Source organism: Delphinapterus leucas, chromosome 2 (genome assembly GCF_059928025.1).
Source record: "Delphinapterus leucas isolate spDelLeu-1000000601 "Yukka" chromosome 2, BTC_Dleu_Yukka2, whole genome shotgun sequence".
Taxonomy (NCBI): domain Eukaryota; kingdom Metazoa; phylum Chordata; class Mammalia; order Artiodactyla; family Monodontidae; genus Delphinapterus; species Delphinapterus leucas.
The window spans coordinates 80598503-80616633 of record NC_143130.1 but is presented as its reverse complement, the minus strand read 5'-3'; positions in this window follow the sequence as shown (position 1 = coordinate 80616633).

Below are 18131 nucleotides of genomic sequence, written 5' to 3'. Positions count from 1 at the left end.
TCAAATTTTTTAAAGTTTAAGGCAAACAGAATACAAGGATAAGTAGAATAATTCATATCAAAGAAATAGTAATTTTGAACCTCAAATATATATATATGTATGCGTGTATAAAGCTATAATCATATTTGTAGAAGACATAAATTATGTCAGTAATCCCATACTCCAAATTACAAGAAACATATTCATTCTAGCACACATGAAATATTTTTTAAAAACTGACTATGTCATTACCAAAGGGGAAAGGATGGGGGAGGGATAAATTAGGAGTTTGGAATTAAAATATACACACGAATATATATAAAATAGATAACTAACAGGACCTACTGTACAACACAGGGAACTATACTAAGTATCTTGTAATAACTTATAATGGAAAAGAATCTAAAAAAGAATATATATATATTTTATATATATATTTGTATATACATATAACTGAATCACTTTACACCTGAAACTAATACAACATTGTAAATCAACTATATTTCAACAAAAATATGTAAAAAAAGAAAAGACTATCCACTGAATTGCCTTTGGAAAAAAACTTTGTCAAAAAGAAAATTTCAAACAAATATCAGTGACTCAGAATCACATAAAACATGTTCTCTAACAATAATGCAATAAAATTAGAAATCAATAGAATAGTTATACTGCCCTATTCATTTTAGAAATTTCTGAATAATTATAAAGGGAGAAAAACTAATAGAAATCACCAAATGTTTAGTACTGCTCAGACAACGAAAACCCTAGTACTAAAATGTGTGGTATGCAGTTTAAATGGTATTTAGAAGAAAATTTAGAGCTTCAAATGCATATAATACAAGAGAAGGAAACATATAGAGGAAGGTCAATCAGAACGGAGAAAGTAGAAGGAAAGAAATAATAACAAAAAAAGAGAAATAGATGGAAAGGGGAAAAATCAGTGAGGAATCGATAGATCCTAGTTCTTTCAGAAGACTAATAAAATAGACAAACCCAGTAAGATTGATTGAGAGAAAAAGAGAAAAATGTAGGAAAATGACATAACTATAAATAGAGTCAAGGTTTTTAAAAGCACTAGAGAATACAATGAATATCATTCGACTAAAAAAATTGACAATTTAATGAAACAGTTCTCTAGAAATAAATAAATCACTAAAACTGACATGAAAAACAAAGATCTATCTATATATTTACGTATAACCATTAAGTGAATTGAATCTGTAATTTAAAAAAATTATACCCGTTATTGGGCTTCCCTGGTGGCGCAGTGGTTAAGTATCCGCCTGCCACTACAGGCAACACGGGTTTGATCCCTGGTCCGGGAAGATCCCACATGCTGCGGAGCAACTAAGCCCGTGCACCACAACTGCTGAGCCTGCGCTCTACAGTCCGTGAGCCACAACTACTGAAGCCGTGCTCTGCAACAAGAGAAGCCACCGCAATGAGAAGCCGGTGCACCGCAACGGAGTAGCCCCCGCTCACCACAACTAGAGAAAGCCTGCGCGCAGCAACAAAGACCCAACGCAGCCAAAAATTTAAAAATATATATATACCCATTAAAAAAGCACCATGCCAACCAAGTACTTACCCAAAGAGGTGAGTTTTACCAAATCTTCAAAGATTATTTCCTGTATTGGTCAGACTTTTTCAATGAAGACAAAAATAGAAGGGCTCCTTACTTCATTTTATGAGATAAGTATATATATATATATATATTTTTTTTTTTTTTTTTTTTTTTTTTGCGGTACGCGGGCCTCTCACTGTTGTGGCCTCTTGCGTTGCGGAGCACAGGCTCCAGACGTGCAGGCTCAGTGGCCGTGGCTCATGGGCCCAGCAGCTCCGCGGCATGTGGGATTTTCCCAGACCGGGGCACGAACCCGTATCCTCTGCATTGGCAGGCGGACTCTCAACCACTGCGCCACCAGGGAAGCCCGATAAGTATATTCTTGATACCCAAACTGGACAAAGACAGCATAAGAAAAGAAAATACTGGCTATCCTCACCATTGAACACATGTAAACAAATACTTGAAAATATTAGCTAAATGAATTAAGCAAAGCCTTTAAAACATATCATAATAGATAAGACACAAAGCAAATATAACATAATAAAATGTTAATTGTAGAACCTGGGTAGTGGATATATGGGTGTTCACTGTACAGATCAACTTTTCTGTATGTTTAAATTGTTTTCATATTAAAACCTTGGGAAGAGTAAGAAATAAAATGTTTGGACCTCTGCAAACTCTAAGAACATATCATGACAGAATCCCAAGGATGGCTGAACATTAAAAATCTATCAATATAATTCATCTCTTTAATACAGATCAGCAACTTATAAAAACACAATTTATGAAAAAAAGAAAAACTACTGGCAAACTGGGAATTTATCACTCATTATCCTGATAGTGTTGTAAGATTGGACTGGGTTTGAGTGGCAGAAAACTCTGAACTATCTAAATTTTTTTTTATTTCCCTTACATGTAAAAGACTGGTTGGGTAGTCCAGAGCCAAGTTCTTACTATCATTTTGTTATGTTTTGTGTGATCTTTATTCCTTAAGATTGCTTCAAGTCCAATATGATTGCTCCAATTCTAGTCATCACATCTGCATTCCAGGTGGCAGGAAGGAGAGAAGGGGAAAGTGGTTATGTTTCCCCTTTAGGGATATGACTGGAATTTGTGTATATGACTTCTATTTACACCCCAATGGCAGAAATTAATTGTCCTTATTTGCAGACTATAGGATTATTTACATAGAAAACTGCAAGAGAATTTGTGGGCAAATAATTCAAACAAATAAGAGAATTCAGCATTCTGGATCCATGTTCAGGGTGTAAGAGAAAAAAAAATTTATATATATATGTATATATATATATATATACACACACACACACACATATATATATAATCGCTAATTTATAGTAGATACCTAGGCAAAAATCTAATAGAATACATGCAAGACCTATTTGGGAAACATTACAAAACATTACATAAAAGATGCACTGGATAAATTATGAGACATATAGGGATTGAAAGATATAACTGTGTAGCTCCAATAGTTCCCCCCGTGAGTTTGTAATGGATCTATGAATCACTACAGCTCCAATTGGAATCCCAACAAGACTTTTCAAGGAATTTAATAATCCTACCCTAAAGTTCATGTGGAAGATTAAAGAGACAAAACTAACAAAGACAGTTTTGAAAAAGAAAACTAAGGACTGGAGTCTTGCCCTACGAGGCTAATTAGAAGGCTATAACTATTTAAGCAGTGTGGTATTGGAACAAGGATATAAAAATAGGTCAAAGGAACAAAATAAGTTGATACTGACCTACACATATATGGAAGCTTGGTATGGGACGGAGATAGCTGTACATGTCAGCAGGGAGCCGTGACCATTAGATAAATGGTGCTAAGACAACTGGCCATAGCCAGTACATATAAAGGGGAAAAAATATAAATCTCCACTTCATGTCAGAACAAAAATATATCCCACATGGATTAAAAACTTAAATGTACGGTGGAAATCATAAAAGTTAAAAAGAAAGTATAGGAGAATGTCTTCATTACATTTCTTCGTGTTTCTTAAAACACCAAAAGCACAAACGATAACAATGAGAATTTGAATACATTAAAATATAAAAATTACATTAGACAAAAGATAGCATAAACAGTAAAAAATGCAAGCCACAGACTGGAAGAAGTTATTTATAATTCATATTACTGGGTATTAGTATCCAGAATATAAAACGATCCCTATCAATCAATAAGGACAAACAAGTACTGTGGTAGAAAAATTGTCAAAGGTTTCAATAGTTAATTATTAGAGGGAGCTAAATAGCCAAAAAAAAATAAGACAAGATACTCTCAGTAACAAATACAAATTGAAACCATAATAAGGTACTATTTCACCCTTAGACTGGCAATATTTTAGAAGTCTGAGAAGCCCAAGTGTTGGTAAGAATATGGAAAAAAAGAAGGGAGTACCTTCAAACATGGCTGGTGTGAATGCTGTATTGTTAAAAACTGTGTTGGAGAGTAATGTTACAGTATCAAATGAAGTTGGTAAGCACATACCCTATGACCTAGCAGTTTGACTTGTGGGAATATCCTAAAAAATTTGCATACATGTGCCCAAGGAGACATGAAATAGAATGTTAACCTCTAGCATTGTTTTTAACAGTAAAAAAATGGAAACAAACTAAGCTTTCAAAAACATAATTGAGGATAAATAAATGGTGCCAGAGTCACACAATGAAATACTAAATACATATGCACTAAATATATAAAAATCAGGCAGAAAGGATACATGCTAATTTCAGTATAGTGATTACCTTTGGGCAGGGAACAACAGGGACCTGGGCAGTGAGGGTATGGTTAAAGTATATCTGTAATGTTGAAACAAAACCAAAACCCCTAAAACCATTATGGCAAGATGTCAACATCAGTTAAATCTGTTAGAAACAATGAGCCTGGCCCATATATGCAGTCTGATAAGAAATGATTTCCAGGGTATATTGTTAAGGAAAAAAGTAAGCTGCAGAAGAATATGGAGAGTGGATTGCCATGTGTATAAAAGCTAAAGGGGAGGATCAGCTTGAATGTGTCTGAATGATACAAATAAATTGACAACAGTAATGGCCTATGAGGGGAGGAGACTGGGGACTGGGGTTCGCAGTGGGAAAGAGACCTACTTTATGTACCTTTTTCTACTATTGGGCTGCTTTTATCACTTGCATATTTTCTCAAAAGTAAAAAATTAAAGCAAAAAAAAATTTTAATTACAATGATTCCTACCCCAATAACGCACTTAAAGTCAAAATTACTGTTTTGAGGACTATTTTGCATAAAAATTTAAGTGTACCTTATGTTTGCCATCTTCCCAAATGACTGATTTTTCCAAAGAGTTCTTGATAATAAGTTCCTTATGATCAGTCACACAGAAATATACACCCTGCCTTCTGCATCTGCTTTAACTGTGCATCTATTTATATGGGATGACGGATACTTTCCCTAATAAATCTTACCATTTCCCCTGCTAAGGAACTGAGCGCCGACTAAACAGTTGATGATACATGGGAGTTATTCCTACATTTTCCACACACGGTAAGACAAATCAACACAATGCTGACTTCGTCTGTTATAAACACTAACAGCTTTGGGGCATTTGGAAAAGTGGGGAGTGGGGCTGATGGACAACGAATCCACAGTTCTAGACTTTCCTACCAGAGACAGCCTGAGGCAATATGAGAGCAAAATCAGGATTTGGAGTTCCTAAGCTCAGGTGTTTTATTTCCATGAGCTAATTTACAATCAAGAGAGCCCTGACACTGCCAGATCTAGAATTCAACTACTTTAAACAGTGATCTTTCCTCTTATATTCTGCACTGAGTTTTGGTTTTTTTGTTTTTTGTTTTTTTTCTGTACACGGGCCTCTCACTGTTGTAGCCTCTCCCGTTGCGGAGCACAGGCTCTGGACGCGCAGGCTCAGCGGCCATGGCTCACGGGCCTAGATGCTCCGCGGCATATGGGATCTTCCCGGACCGGGGCACGAACCCGTGTCCCCTGCATCGGCGGGTGGACTCTCAACAACTGCGCCACAAGGGAAGTCCTGCACTGAGTTTTAAAAGCATTGGGCTGTTGGAAGGCTAATCACCTAAGTAGTGATTTTCAAACCTTTTCGCATAGGACCACTTTAGGAAACAAAACAACTGATTTACACTGCCTTCCATTGCCCCAAGCCAGACCCCTAGGGTGCCACACCCCAGTTGGTATAAAGTGCAAGAATCTGGTTTACACCACTTTACAGGTGTCAAGGAAGCAGGAGAGAGACTCGGGGTAATAGGGGAAAAGAGGAAAGAGGATCACAGTCAGTCATCTCTTTTTCATGTCTTTCATTTCACAACTTCTTCCTTCCCATGCCTGCTGGTACGCTCCCTTGCCTTGTTTCAGAGCCAAAAGACAGGTCAACTTCACTGCTTCTTATCCAAGTTGGCAGAGGCTGTGGCAGCAGGGTGGTAACTCTGCCTGATGTTCTCAAGCTACAGTTGGGACATGTCCAACAGCAAAGTCACTCAGTAAACAGTTCTCTGTTTTCTCTTTTCCTTGACTTGGCTGGAATATCTCTAGGCCCTAGTATCACCCACTCTTTAATTCAAGACAAGCCTACAGACAAGAAACTTCACAGTTCACCCTGTCTTAAAACAGTCTTTTGCTGGGTACGAAATACCATCTACAAAATCATTGATATGCTACATTACTTCAATTCCAAGCCCTACAGATGTCTTTTTGATGGTCTGCCTTTTCTATTTTTAGTAATATTCCTGTACGTCACTCAGTTCAATATTCAAGAACATTATTAAATGACTATTTTGTGCCTAGCTTTGTCTTGAGGTGGAGCTGGGTAGGGGAGATTAACAAATGTTGCATGTAATAGTTCTTTATTTTAAGAAGTTTACAAACTAATTGGACAGAGAAACGTCAATATAAAACAAATAAAGAATAACTCAAGACAAAATATGTTTAAACACCAAAAGCAAGGGTGTTGTAAGTATCAGAGACCTGGATAAGTTAGGAAAAGCTTTAAGAAAGATATTGGACTGGAGCTGCGTTTTTAAGGAGGGGTGGGGGGTTAGGAAGGGCTTTCTAGGTGTGACAAGATGGTCAAGACCTCAGAGACTGGTCTCAGCAGAGCAGATTGTGAGATTGTCAGAGACCAGTCTAATGAAGCAACTCTGATACCCAGAAGACAGGTAAATAAACAAAAACCAAGAGGCAGAGATAGATTAATAAATTAGCTACGAATTACTTATCTTGCTACATATAGACTCCTAGAGATCAAAGGGACCTCATGAATCACGTCACCTGCCTTCTGCCTTCATTTTACAGATAAGAACACTCGGGATTAGAGCAGTAAAGTGATTTCACCATATCAGGTAACAAATTAGTGCCAGAGCAGAAATTCAACCCCAGGGCTTCTGACTCCCAACGCATCATACTCTGCTTCAAACCACCACTCTATTATGTTCAGATGACTCAAGGCGAGTTGGGATCAGTGACATACCAATAGTAACAATATGATAAGTACCAAAACAGAGACATGCAGAAGTGATAAGCTCATTTTGTACACAGATACTTGGGATAGTTCTAAATTTTTATTTTCTTGAATTGCAGCATTTATTGCATCATGTTTCACCTCCTCTGATTGACATTCAAAGTCTTCCATAACATGGCCCCGCCTGGCCTTTCTGACCTTATTTCCCAACGCTCCCCACTCTACAGCCTCCGTTCCAGCAAGATATGACCATTTACAGTCCCCATCTTTTGCCAGGCTCATTCTCACCTCTGGAGTATTGCTCCTATCATTTCCCCCTTCTCTAAGGCTTTTTCCCCTTTTTCAACACTGACGTAAAACCCAGGTTTTATAAACCCTAAGATCTTCAGCTACCCCAAGTCTTCTCTACAATCCCTCTTAGTTCAATGCAATCCAATTCATTTCAGTACAATTTTATGGACAACATGCTGAATGCCAGGCACTCTTACTAGGCACTCAGGATTCCAAAATAAGTAAGGCACTGGCTGCCCTCAAAGTGCTAAGAGTCTAGAAGGGGAATGCAGACATTACAGCAAATCACTACTACCCAGAATCTTAACAATAGGTACAAAAGATAATAGGTACAAAAGACAGCACAACCTAGAGGATGGAAAAAGAAGAGATCTCATTAAGAGACTAATAGCTGAGGTTAGGTTAATGGATGAGAGGGAGTTTGTCTGATCTAAATCTGGGGAAAAGGCGGGAAAGGGCTATTCTAGAGAAGATAGGATATGGAAATTCACAGTAGTTGGTAACTTTGGTTTTGTTTTGTTTAACTAAACCAGGTTTGGGTTTGGTATCGGGATTTGGTTTGCTTTCAAACCAGAGTACAAACAGAAGAGAAAGGGGAGATAAGGCAAGAGAGGTAGTCAGGGGCTCTTCACCAGGCTCTGGAGGCTGGACTGCATCCTGTAGATCAGGGGTCCCCAACCCCTGGGCAGAGGACCAGTACTGGTCCGAGGCCTGTTAGGAACCTGGCCACACAGTAGGAGGTGAGTGGCAGGCAAGCGAGTGAAGCTTCATCTGCCGCTCCCCATCACCCACATTACTGCCTGAACCAGCCCCCTGTCCGTGGAAAAATTGTCTTCCGTGAAACCGCTCCCTGGTGCCAAAAAGGTTGGGGACCACTGCTGTGGATGACGAAGTGCTGAAGACATTTTACGTGTCAAGAGTTAGGGTGGGTGGTTCAATGAAATGTGAGCCCCACCTTACACTGAAGCAATCAAGTAAAGCTAAATGAAGGAAAGTTCTAGAGACAGACCTTGAAGAATGGGTAAAATTTCAACAGACTGAAACGGAAGTCATTACATCATTAGTGGAAACAGCAAAGTGGCCATTTAAGTGTTACCTGGTTGCTCTGGGCATGTTAATTTTTTCTCCTGAGACGTGTTACCTAAATTCTTCAAGGACAGGGATTATTTTTCAAAATTCCTTTTAATAGCTCCAAGGAGCTAACACAGCTCTGGATACACAGTGGCCATTTGGTCAATTATCAATGACCTTTTGGGATATGGCAAAAAAAAGGGAAGAAAGAGAAAAGAAAACCCCTTATATCTGTTCATGGCAGGAGCTTGTTTTTATTCCTAATCTGTTGCTAAGAATGAAAATTCATAAGGTTTTATAAATCCATATTTGAAATGAAGAAGGTGTGTATAATTGGAAGCTTATGGTTGTCTAATAAAGGACAGAAGATTCCAATTAAACACAGAATTCCATCTCTAAGCATCCTTCCTCACTGTGTGGGCATCCCAACTGCTAAGTTTGTTTAATAGATCAAATTAAATGGATGACTGCTTTTGAAGGGCATCTTAGGGACTTGGGACTTAGCTTTGCTTCAGTGCACGGTTCCCTAAGCTCACTACTGACAAAAGTATTCAATCTTACTATAAGAAAGTCAAACCACTTTTAGATATTGGGGAGCGTGATAATATGACATAAATACTTCATGAAGTAATATATATACAGGTTATTTATATTTTTCTTAAGAAGAAACAAAGAGCATTCACTTGGTTTCACCAATTCTCTTTCCCTGCTCCAAAGCTGATCAAGCTCTGAAAACTACCCTGCCAAAAATCATTTTAAGTGCAAAGTAATTTTTGTTCCATAAAGATAAATCACTTTATGTGTTCAACAGTGCTCATATTGCATTACATATGTTATTTTTAACTCATAAGTGGTGGAATGCTGTCATGCAGGGATGATATTCAAAACAGTTAACAATGGTACAGCATGTACACCAGCCATTTAGAATAGACCCTTAAGCTATCTGGATGGATGCCAGCTGCTTCACCTGACCTGTACATACATCTCAGCCCTGGTGTAGTGGACTGTTCAGCTACTTTTGTCCATACATTTTCCATCTGGTAGTAGCCTCACATTTTCCTTTGGACAACTGCCCTACCCCGTTCCAAGTGATCTTGAAGGAAAACGGCCATCATGGGACTCCACCTTCCCTTGGCCACAAGGTTAGGACATGTGATCCAGATTTAGCCAGTCAAAGTAGTCCATTCTTTCACCAGAGTAATTGATTGAGAAATGGATGCATGACTCAGTTCAGTCCAAGCAGAGTCCTCCCCATAACTTTTCCTCTGGAGTTGATTGAGATTTCTCCTACTTTGGAGATTGCTAAACTTGAAGAATGTGAACCTGAGGCAGCCGGAGGCCATGTTGCCCTCAGAAAGGAGAAATCCTATTGAAGAATGAATCCAAAAAAGAAATAAGTGAAACTGAGAGGTAGAGAGAGTCCTGACAACATTGTTTGAGCCTCTGGAAACAGCCATGCCTATAGCTAGATGGAATCTCCTGGACTTCCCATTTACTCAAAGAAATATCATCTTCCTTCCTTCCTTCCTTTTTTTTCTCTTAAACTAATTTGAGTTGAATTTCTGTCCCTTGCAGTCAAATAAGTACTGATTAATAATTATGCCCACATAACATAATTCTATATAATTTCTGTTACACAATGCTGAAGAAATCTTGGACTTAATTGAAAACTCTGCTTTTCATTAGATTGTCCTAAGGCTCCAAACCAATACATTATGCAACTACAAGCCATCATGGGTCTTAATAAGAGGAATAACAAAATAAAGATGGTGTTTTAGAAAAGTTTGCTTGGCAAGAGATGTGTGGAAATAATCAAAACAACATATGCTCATACATGTACTGAGGAATATATATATATATATATGTTTACATATTCTCCTTAATTTTCAAAGATGCCAGATACCATTTGTTTTTGTGTTAAAACAACTGAAAAGAACTACTATTGCCCATACCTTAAGAATGTTTGAAAATTATTATATATACTTTGCCTTTAATTATTCAGAACACTGAGTCATAGATTTACATCATCCATTTATCTGGTAAGCATACAGTAGAAAATTGCTATGTACAAGTGACTGTTATAGGCTCTAGGGATAAAAAGATGAATTAGACAATTTCTCTGCCCTCCAGGAATTCACATTCTGGTGAGAGAAGCAGAAGTGTAAAAAGATAAACAGTGTAAGAGTTGGCAGGACTGGAACCCTTTCTTTTGCTGGAGGTCTCCTCGGAGGTGCTGTTAGGCGAGAGCTGGACGCAATGAATAGGGTAGGTGCACACAGCTCCATAAAAGCAGCTCCTGAGTATTCCTGGCTACGCTGCTCAGTGAACCATGTAGTCCTGGATTTTCTGGCATTTCAGGCACAACTCAGATTGCTTTGGTCTTTTTTATGTAAAGAACTTTCTCATGGGAAAAATAAAGAATTAGGTATCCCATGGTTGATGAATGTGGTCTTAATTCTCTTTACAAGGCCAGATATAATCTTCAGGAAGTTACTTTGTTTGATTCATATTTCAAATTGTAAATTAAATTTAATTTTTTAAGTTTAATTGTGAACAAAATTCTTGAGAACACAGAGGGGGAACGCTTAAATTTACATTTTCAATCATTGTGAAGCCCCTGTTTATTTGGGGCCACTCCTTCCTTAAAGATGCACAGCAGCTACGTCTTCAGAGTGGATTCTGTTAAAAGAAATTCCTCCAGGCTGTCTCATTTTCCTCAGTTCCTCACTGGAATTTCACAATAACTTAACCGTAGCTGGAATTCATTTACAAATTCCTAAGAGCTAGAGGCTAAAAAGATACTGACAACAATTTCTTTCACCTTTTTTTCTTATCCTAGTTCCTGCATCTTTCCGTGAGTGTTGTTTGGCTGCGGTGGATTACTGGAGTGTTTGAAAAGGAGAAAAAAATAAGTCTTTCATTCCTTTCCCTTCCTTTCCTAACTGTCTTTTTAATTTTTCATGTGGACTTTCAAATTACATGTAGTCTAAAACAGCCTATGTTTTTTTGCTCCCAAAGTAACCGTTAAAAGGGGAAAAAAAAATTTTTTGTGTCAGATTATTTATTATAAAGGATTTAGTGCTCGACTTCTAAATTAAATCATCTAGGGACTAGAAAACTCTTTAAAATTTATCTAGCCCAATTTCTCATTCTACAAATATTCAGACAGGTTAAATTAGTTGTCCAATTCACAGAGCTAGTAAGGGACGAAGCCAAAACTAGAATCCAGATCTCAGTATACCTGCCCATTTCTCATAATAGCTATTACAAATCTTCACCAATGTCTTCATAAACCTTATACTACCACCCCGACCCCATCACTCTGGCCCTTACTTCAGAGAAAATTAAAAGCCACCAAGCATGACTCCAGTCCCACTTTTAAACTTCTTCATATCTCATCTCAAAGTAACACTATCATTACTGTTTCAAGGGGAAACCTGCCATTTGCTATCTGTATCACATTGAGTCCCATCTCCTTTGAGACCTTTTTCTGTTAATTATTTTTTCTTATGTATATGAGAACCCTATCTCCATTAGCCCCTTCTTTTTAGTACATAAACATGCTCAGGGACTTGCATTTACAGTGACTTTATGTCCCATTCCAGAAACATTCTTTTCTTTTTATCATAACCAAGCTTATTTTAAGAAAGGTATCCTCTCACTGTTCCTACATTCTTGCCTCCTATTCACTCCTTTACTTTCGAAAATATGACTTCTGATACTATCATTCAACTGAAAATATTTGGAAAAAGACTATCGGTGCATTTTTAAAATTTTTCTTTAAATTTTTTAAAATTAAAAAAAAATTTTTTTTCAGTGCCTTTTAAGGACATTTCAGTTCCCTCCTTTTAAGAACTCTCTTCTCTTTGGGCTTCCTTATTCTCCTCTTAACATTGGGTTTCTAAGTTTTTCTCTTTCCCTTCATTCATTCCTCAATTACTGTTGCTTCTCAGGGTTCTGTTCTCAGCACACTTTCTTTCTCATTCTGTACTTCCTCTGGAGAAGTCCCACTTAAATCCATGGCTCAGCTCTCATGCACAAATTTGTGTAATGTACAGAAGCCTTTTAAAGGAAACATTTCTCTTAATTTTTTCAATGTTGACTGAAATTATTTTTATTATAATATTTACTTACTTAAATATAAAACTAAATATAAATTTCTTATGCTTATAGTTCTTACACAAGTATGCAAACAAGAAATTTATAAAATGAATTCAAATTAAACTAAAAAGCTAAAAAAAACTCAAAAAATGAAATAAACATTAGTATGTGGATGGTTGTGTTGTTTTCTTGAAACTTACTGCCAACTCAAAATGTGAATATGGGGCTGGTTGCTAAAACATAGGGTTCTTTTTAATTTAAATAGAACTGTGTATCATGTGATGATTCAGTTCTCCCACCACTTTTCTCTATTCAAACTACTAAGAAACATTCATTCATATGGACAAGCACATGATGACAACAATTAATTTTCACCTGACCTGATTGCATAATTTACATAGTAAGCCTGGCTCTGTGATACTTGACACCAGCAAGATTATAAACATAAATACAAATGCAGACACTGAAGTAAATTGGTAACTCATAAGGTGGTCATCCAGATTTGTTGAAATGAAAGCATGAATATAGAAAGCAATTTAGTGAACACATGGATCCCTGAAAATATATGTGATGGATCCCAGGAATCCCAGAACCCTAATTTTGTGAATCCCAAATTTGTATCTATAGGCCCAAACACTCTCCTGAGCATCTGCCCTATATTTCCAAATGCCTAATAAAAATTTCTCTCCCTACGTGCATTGTTATCATTCCCCACACACACAACCACCTTAACCTGTATTGCCAGTCTTAGTTAATGACATCATCATCTACCCAGTTGCATAAGCCAAAAACAATGCAAAAGCCAAAAACTTAAGTCTCATACTAGATTCCTTTCTCTGCCTCACCTCCTACATGCAAGACTTATTGATTCTATTTCCTAAACTTCTTTCAAAACAATGGTCTTTTTTTTTTTTGATCTGGAAATTCTACTTAAAAACTACCCCATGGAAATAATCTAAATATTGATAAAGCAACAAATAAACAAAGAACAAAGATGTTCCCTTCACTATTATACTTAATAAAGAAAAGTAAAACAACAAAACCATTTAAGAGCAGGGGAAAGATAAACTAAATACAGTACAGATTATCCTTACTCAGAAACAATATAAAATTATTGTTCTTACAACCCAATCCAAAAATGGGCAGAAGATCTAAATAGACATTTCTCCAAAGAAGATATACAGATTGCCAACAAACACATGAAAGGATGATCAACATCACTAATCATTAGAGAAATGCAAATCAAAACTATAATGAGGTATCACCTCACACTGGTCAGAAGAGCCATCATCAAAAAGTCTACAAACAATAAATGCTGGAGAGGGTGTGGAGAAAAGGGAACCCTCTTGCACTGTTGGTGGGAATGTAAATTGATACAGCCACTATGGAGAACAGTATGAAGGTTCCTTAAAAAACTAAAAATAGAACTACCATACGACCCAGCAATCCCACTACTGGGCATATACCTTGAGAAAGCCATAATTCAAAAAGAGTCATGTACCACAATGTTCATTGCAGCTCTACTTACAGTAGCCAGGACATGGAAGCAACCTAAGTGTCCATCAACAGATGAATGGCTAAAGAAGATGTGGCACATATATACAATGGAATATTACTGAGCCATAAAAAGAAACAAAATTGAGTTATCTGTAGTGAGGTGGATGGGCCTAGAGCCTGTCGTACAGAGTGAAGTAAGTCAGAAAGAGAAAAACAAATACCATATGCTAACACATATATATGGAATCTAAAAAAAAAAAAGGTTCTGATGAACCTAGGGGCAGGACAGGAATAAAGACACAGACGTAGAGAATGGACTTGAGAACACAGGGAGGGGGAAGGGTAAGCTGGGACGAAGTGAGAGAGTAGTATTGACATATATACACTACCAAACGTAAAATAGATAGCTAGTGGGAAGCAGCTGCATCGCACGGAAAGATCAGTTCTATGCTTTGTGACCACCTAGAGGGGTGGGATAGAGAGGGTGGGAGGGAGATATAAGAGGGAGGGGATATGGGGATATATGTATACATATAGCTGATTCACTTCATTATACAGCAGAAATGAACACAACATTGTAAAGCAATTATACTCCAATAAAGATGTTAAAAAAATTATAGTTCTTGGCAGACTAGGTATCAAAAAAAAATTTTAAATGCCCAGTGCAAAACATCTTTAAAATGCTGGTTAAATTAAAAAAAAATTCTTGCAGATGCATGGCTGATTTATCAAGAATGCAAGAGAGATCCTCAGAAGCCAAAATAAAGAGCAGTGGGGAAGGGATCATGAGGCTGGAGAGATATGAGAGATCCAGCCACGTCAACCTTTGGTAGCCTAGAGGTTTAGCTTTAAAAGATGATGAGCATGGCAGACAAGAAACAATGTAGGTCCAGGGAAGGTAGGATATTATATTGGACTTTGCATAAAGCAAGGAATCTCCAAAAGGCAGTATAGTTGGTGAGTAAACTAGAAAACAATTCACCACACAGAGGAAGATGTTAAAGAAAATTTTCTGTCTCAGTCTTGGCCATAAATGGAGGCAAAAAATAAGTCATTCTTGATAATTCAAGACTACAAACCCACCCTCAAATGGGTTTGGTGACAGAATTTATAGAATCTGAATGGTCCCCAAAACACAAGCAGACATTTTCATTCAAATTAGTCCTAGGTTGGTGGTGCCCCAGACATTTAGCAAAATGTAAACCAAATCTATCTCAAGAAATTCAACTTCCACTTAAACCTCAAAAAAATGAATTAAACCGCTAATAAAATTTCAAGGAAAATAAACCCATACTACAACATGATGAGACACGAAGAGTAAGTTATTGTGAACAAGTATCATTATAAAATATTTCAGGGGACTTCCCTGGCAGTCCAGTGGTTAAGACTTTGTCTTCCAATGCAGGGGGTGTGTGTTCAATCCCTGGTCAGGAGCTAAGATCTCACATGCCTTGCAGCCAAAAAAACAAAACATAAAACAGAAGCAATATTTTAACAAGTTAAATAAAGACTTAAAATCTTAAAGAAAAAAAATTTCAGGACAAGACTCACAAAAGCATCAGTTATAAAAATTACTGATGCAGAATATAAAATAGACACATTTAATATATTTAATGAAATAGGAGAAAATATAGGAAAGAATGAGTCTATAAAAAAATTAGCTGAGTTATAAAAGAACCAGAGGCAGTCACCTTGCTCCACCCTACATCATGCTTATAGACGTTTAGGTGGCTGTCGCCTCCAAGCTGTGGGCCCTACAGGGCAAAAACAATCTGATTTTCCCAGGGCCCCATCACTCAGAAAAGCCTGGCATGCAGTGACCTCAATAAAATATTCCTGTATTGAGCCTGCCCCTTCCATGGCCCCAGAGCCCCCCTGGTGCCATGGACGCTGGCTGCTAGCATCCTGTCAGTGTGCTCTCTGGAATGCAAAATATAATTAATGAATTTTTAAAAATAAAAAATATCACAGTGTGTGGATTAAACAGCAGATTAGACAGAACTGAAGAAATAATTAAAACATCTGAAGAAATTACACAAAATACAACAAAGAAAGCCAAAGAGATAGAATATATGTAATAAAGATGAGCAAACAGCACAGGGGGAGGTCTAACAAATATATACTTACAATACTGAAAGATGAATGGGAAAATAAAGGAGAGCTAATAATATTTCCAAAATGATTAAAGATATGAATTTTTGGATTCAAGAAGCCCAATATAGTGCAAACAGTAAGAAAACAAAACAAAGCAAAACCAGAAATCTAGACTTAAACCATCACTGGAAAACAGTTAACATTGTACACAATGGTGAAAGACTAAAACTTTTCCCTCTAAGATCAGGAACAAAACAAGGATGCTCACTTTCACCAATGCTATGCAACACTATACTGGAACTTACAGCCAGGGCAATCAGGCAAGAAAAAAATAAATAAATAAAAGACATACAAATTGGAAAGAAGTAAAACTATTTCTACCCACAAATAATATGATCCCCTATGTAGAAAATACCCCCCTCAAAAAAAAACATTAAAAAACTAATAGAGGTAATAAACTAATTCAGCAAAGCTGCAGGTAAACACTCAAAAATTAGTTGGGTTGTAGGGACTTACCTGGTAGCCCAGTGGGTAAGATTCTGCACTCCCAATGCAGGGCGCCCAGGTTCAATCCCTGGCTGGGGAACTAGATTCTGCACGCATGCCACAACTAAGAGTTCACATGCCACAACTAAATCTGCATGCTGCAACTAAATATCCCACATGCCGCAACGAAAATCCCATGTGCCGCGACTAAGACCTGGTGCAGCCAAAATAAATAAATAATAAATAAATAAATAAACAAACATTAAAAAAATAAAAGGTCTAGATCCTTAAAAAAATAATTATTAAAAAAAAAATCAGTTGGGTTGCTAATACCAGCAGTAAACATTCTGAAAAGGAAATTAAGAAAACAATTCCATTTATAATAGCATCCAAACAGCAAAATTGGCTCAGGATAAATTTAACCAAGGAGGTAAAAGATTTGTACACTGAGAAGTATAAAAAATTGCTGAAAGAAATTAAAGAGCTAAAGGAATGGAAAGATATCCTGTGTTCATGGACTGGAGAACAATATTGTTAGATGGCAATACTACCTAAAATTATCTACAGAGCCCTAGAAATTCCTATCAAAATTCCAGTGGCCTTTTCTGTAAAAATAGAAAAGTCAATCCTCAAGTTCATATGGAACAGCAAGGGGCCCCAAATAGCCAAAATAATCTTAAAAAAGAAGGACCAAGGGCTTCCCTGGTGGTGCAGCGGTTGAGAGTCCTCCTGACGATGCAGGGGACACGGGTTCGTGCCCCGGTCCGGGAAGATCCCACATGCCGTGGAGTGGCTGGGCCCATGAGCCATGGCCGCTGAGCCTGCGTGTCCGGAGCCTGTGCTCCGCAACGGGAGAGGCCACAACAGTGAGAGGCCCGTGTACTGCAAAAAAAAAAGAAGGACCAAGTTGGAGGCCTCCCACTTCCTGCTTAGAAACTTACTACAAAGCTACAGTAATCAAAACAGGGTGCTACTGGTATGAGTACCTTAGACCAATGCAATGAAATTGAGTGTCCAGAAATAGACCCAGATATCTGTGACCAATTTATTTTCAACAAGGATACCAAGGCTATTCAATGGGGAAAATAACACTCTTTTCAATGAATGGATATCCACATGAAAAAAATGAGGTTGGACTCCTACCTCACAGCACACAGAAAAATTAACTCAAAATGGATCAAAGACCTAAATGCAATAACTAAAGCTGCAAAAGTATTAGAAGAAAAAATAGGAGTAAAACTTCATGTACTTGGATGATGTACTCTTAGATTAGCCACTAAAAGTATAAGCAACAGAAGAAAAAATAGATAATTTTGACTTCATCAAAATTAAGAACTTTTGTACATCGAAGGACATTATTAAGTAAAAAGACAACATCAAAATGGAAAAAAGTATTTGCAAATTATATCTGATAAGGGTCTACTGTCCCAAATATATAAAAACTCTTACAGCTTGACAACAAAAAGACAGATAATCCAATTTTAAAATGGGCAAAGGACTTGAATAGACATTTCTCACAAGAAGAATATACTAATGGTAAACAAAAACTGCTCTGCATC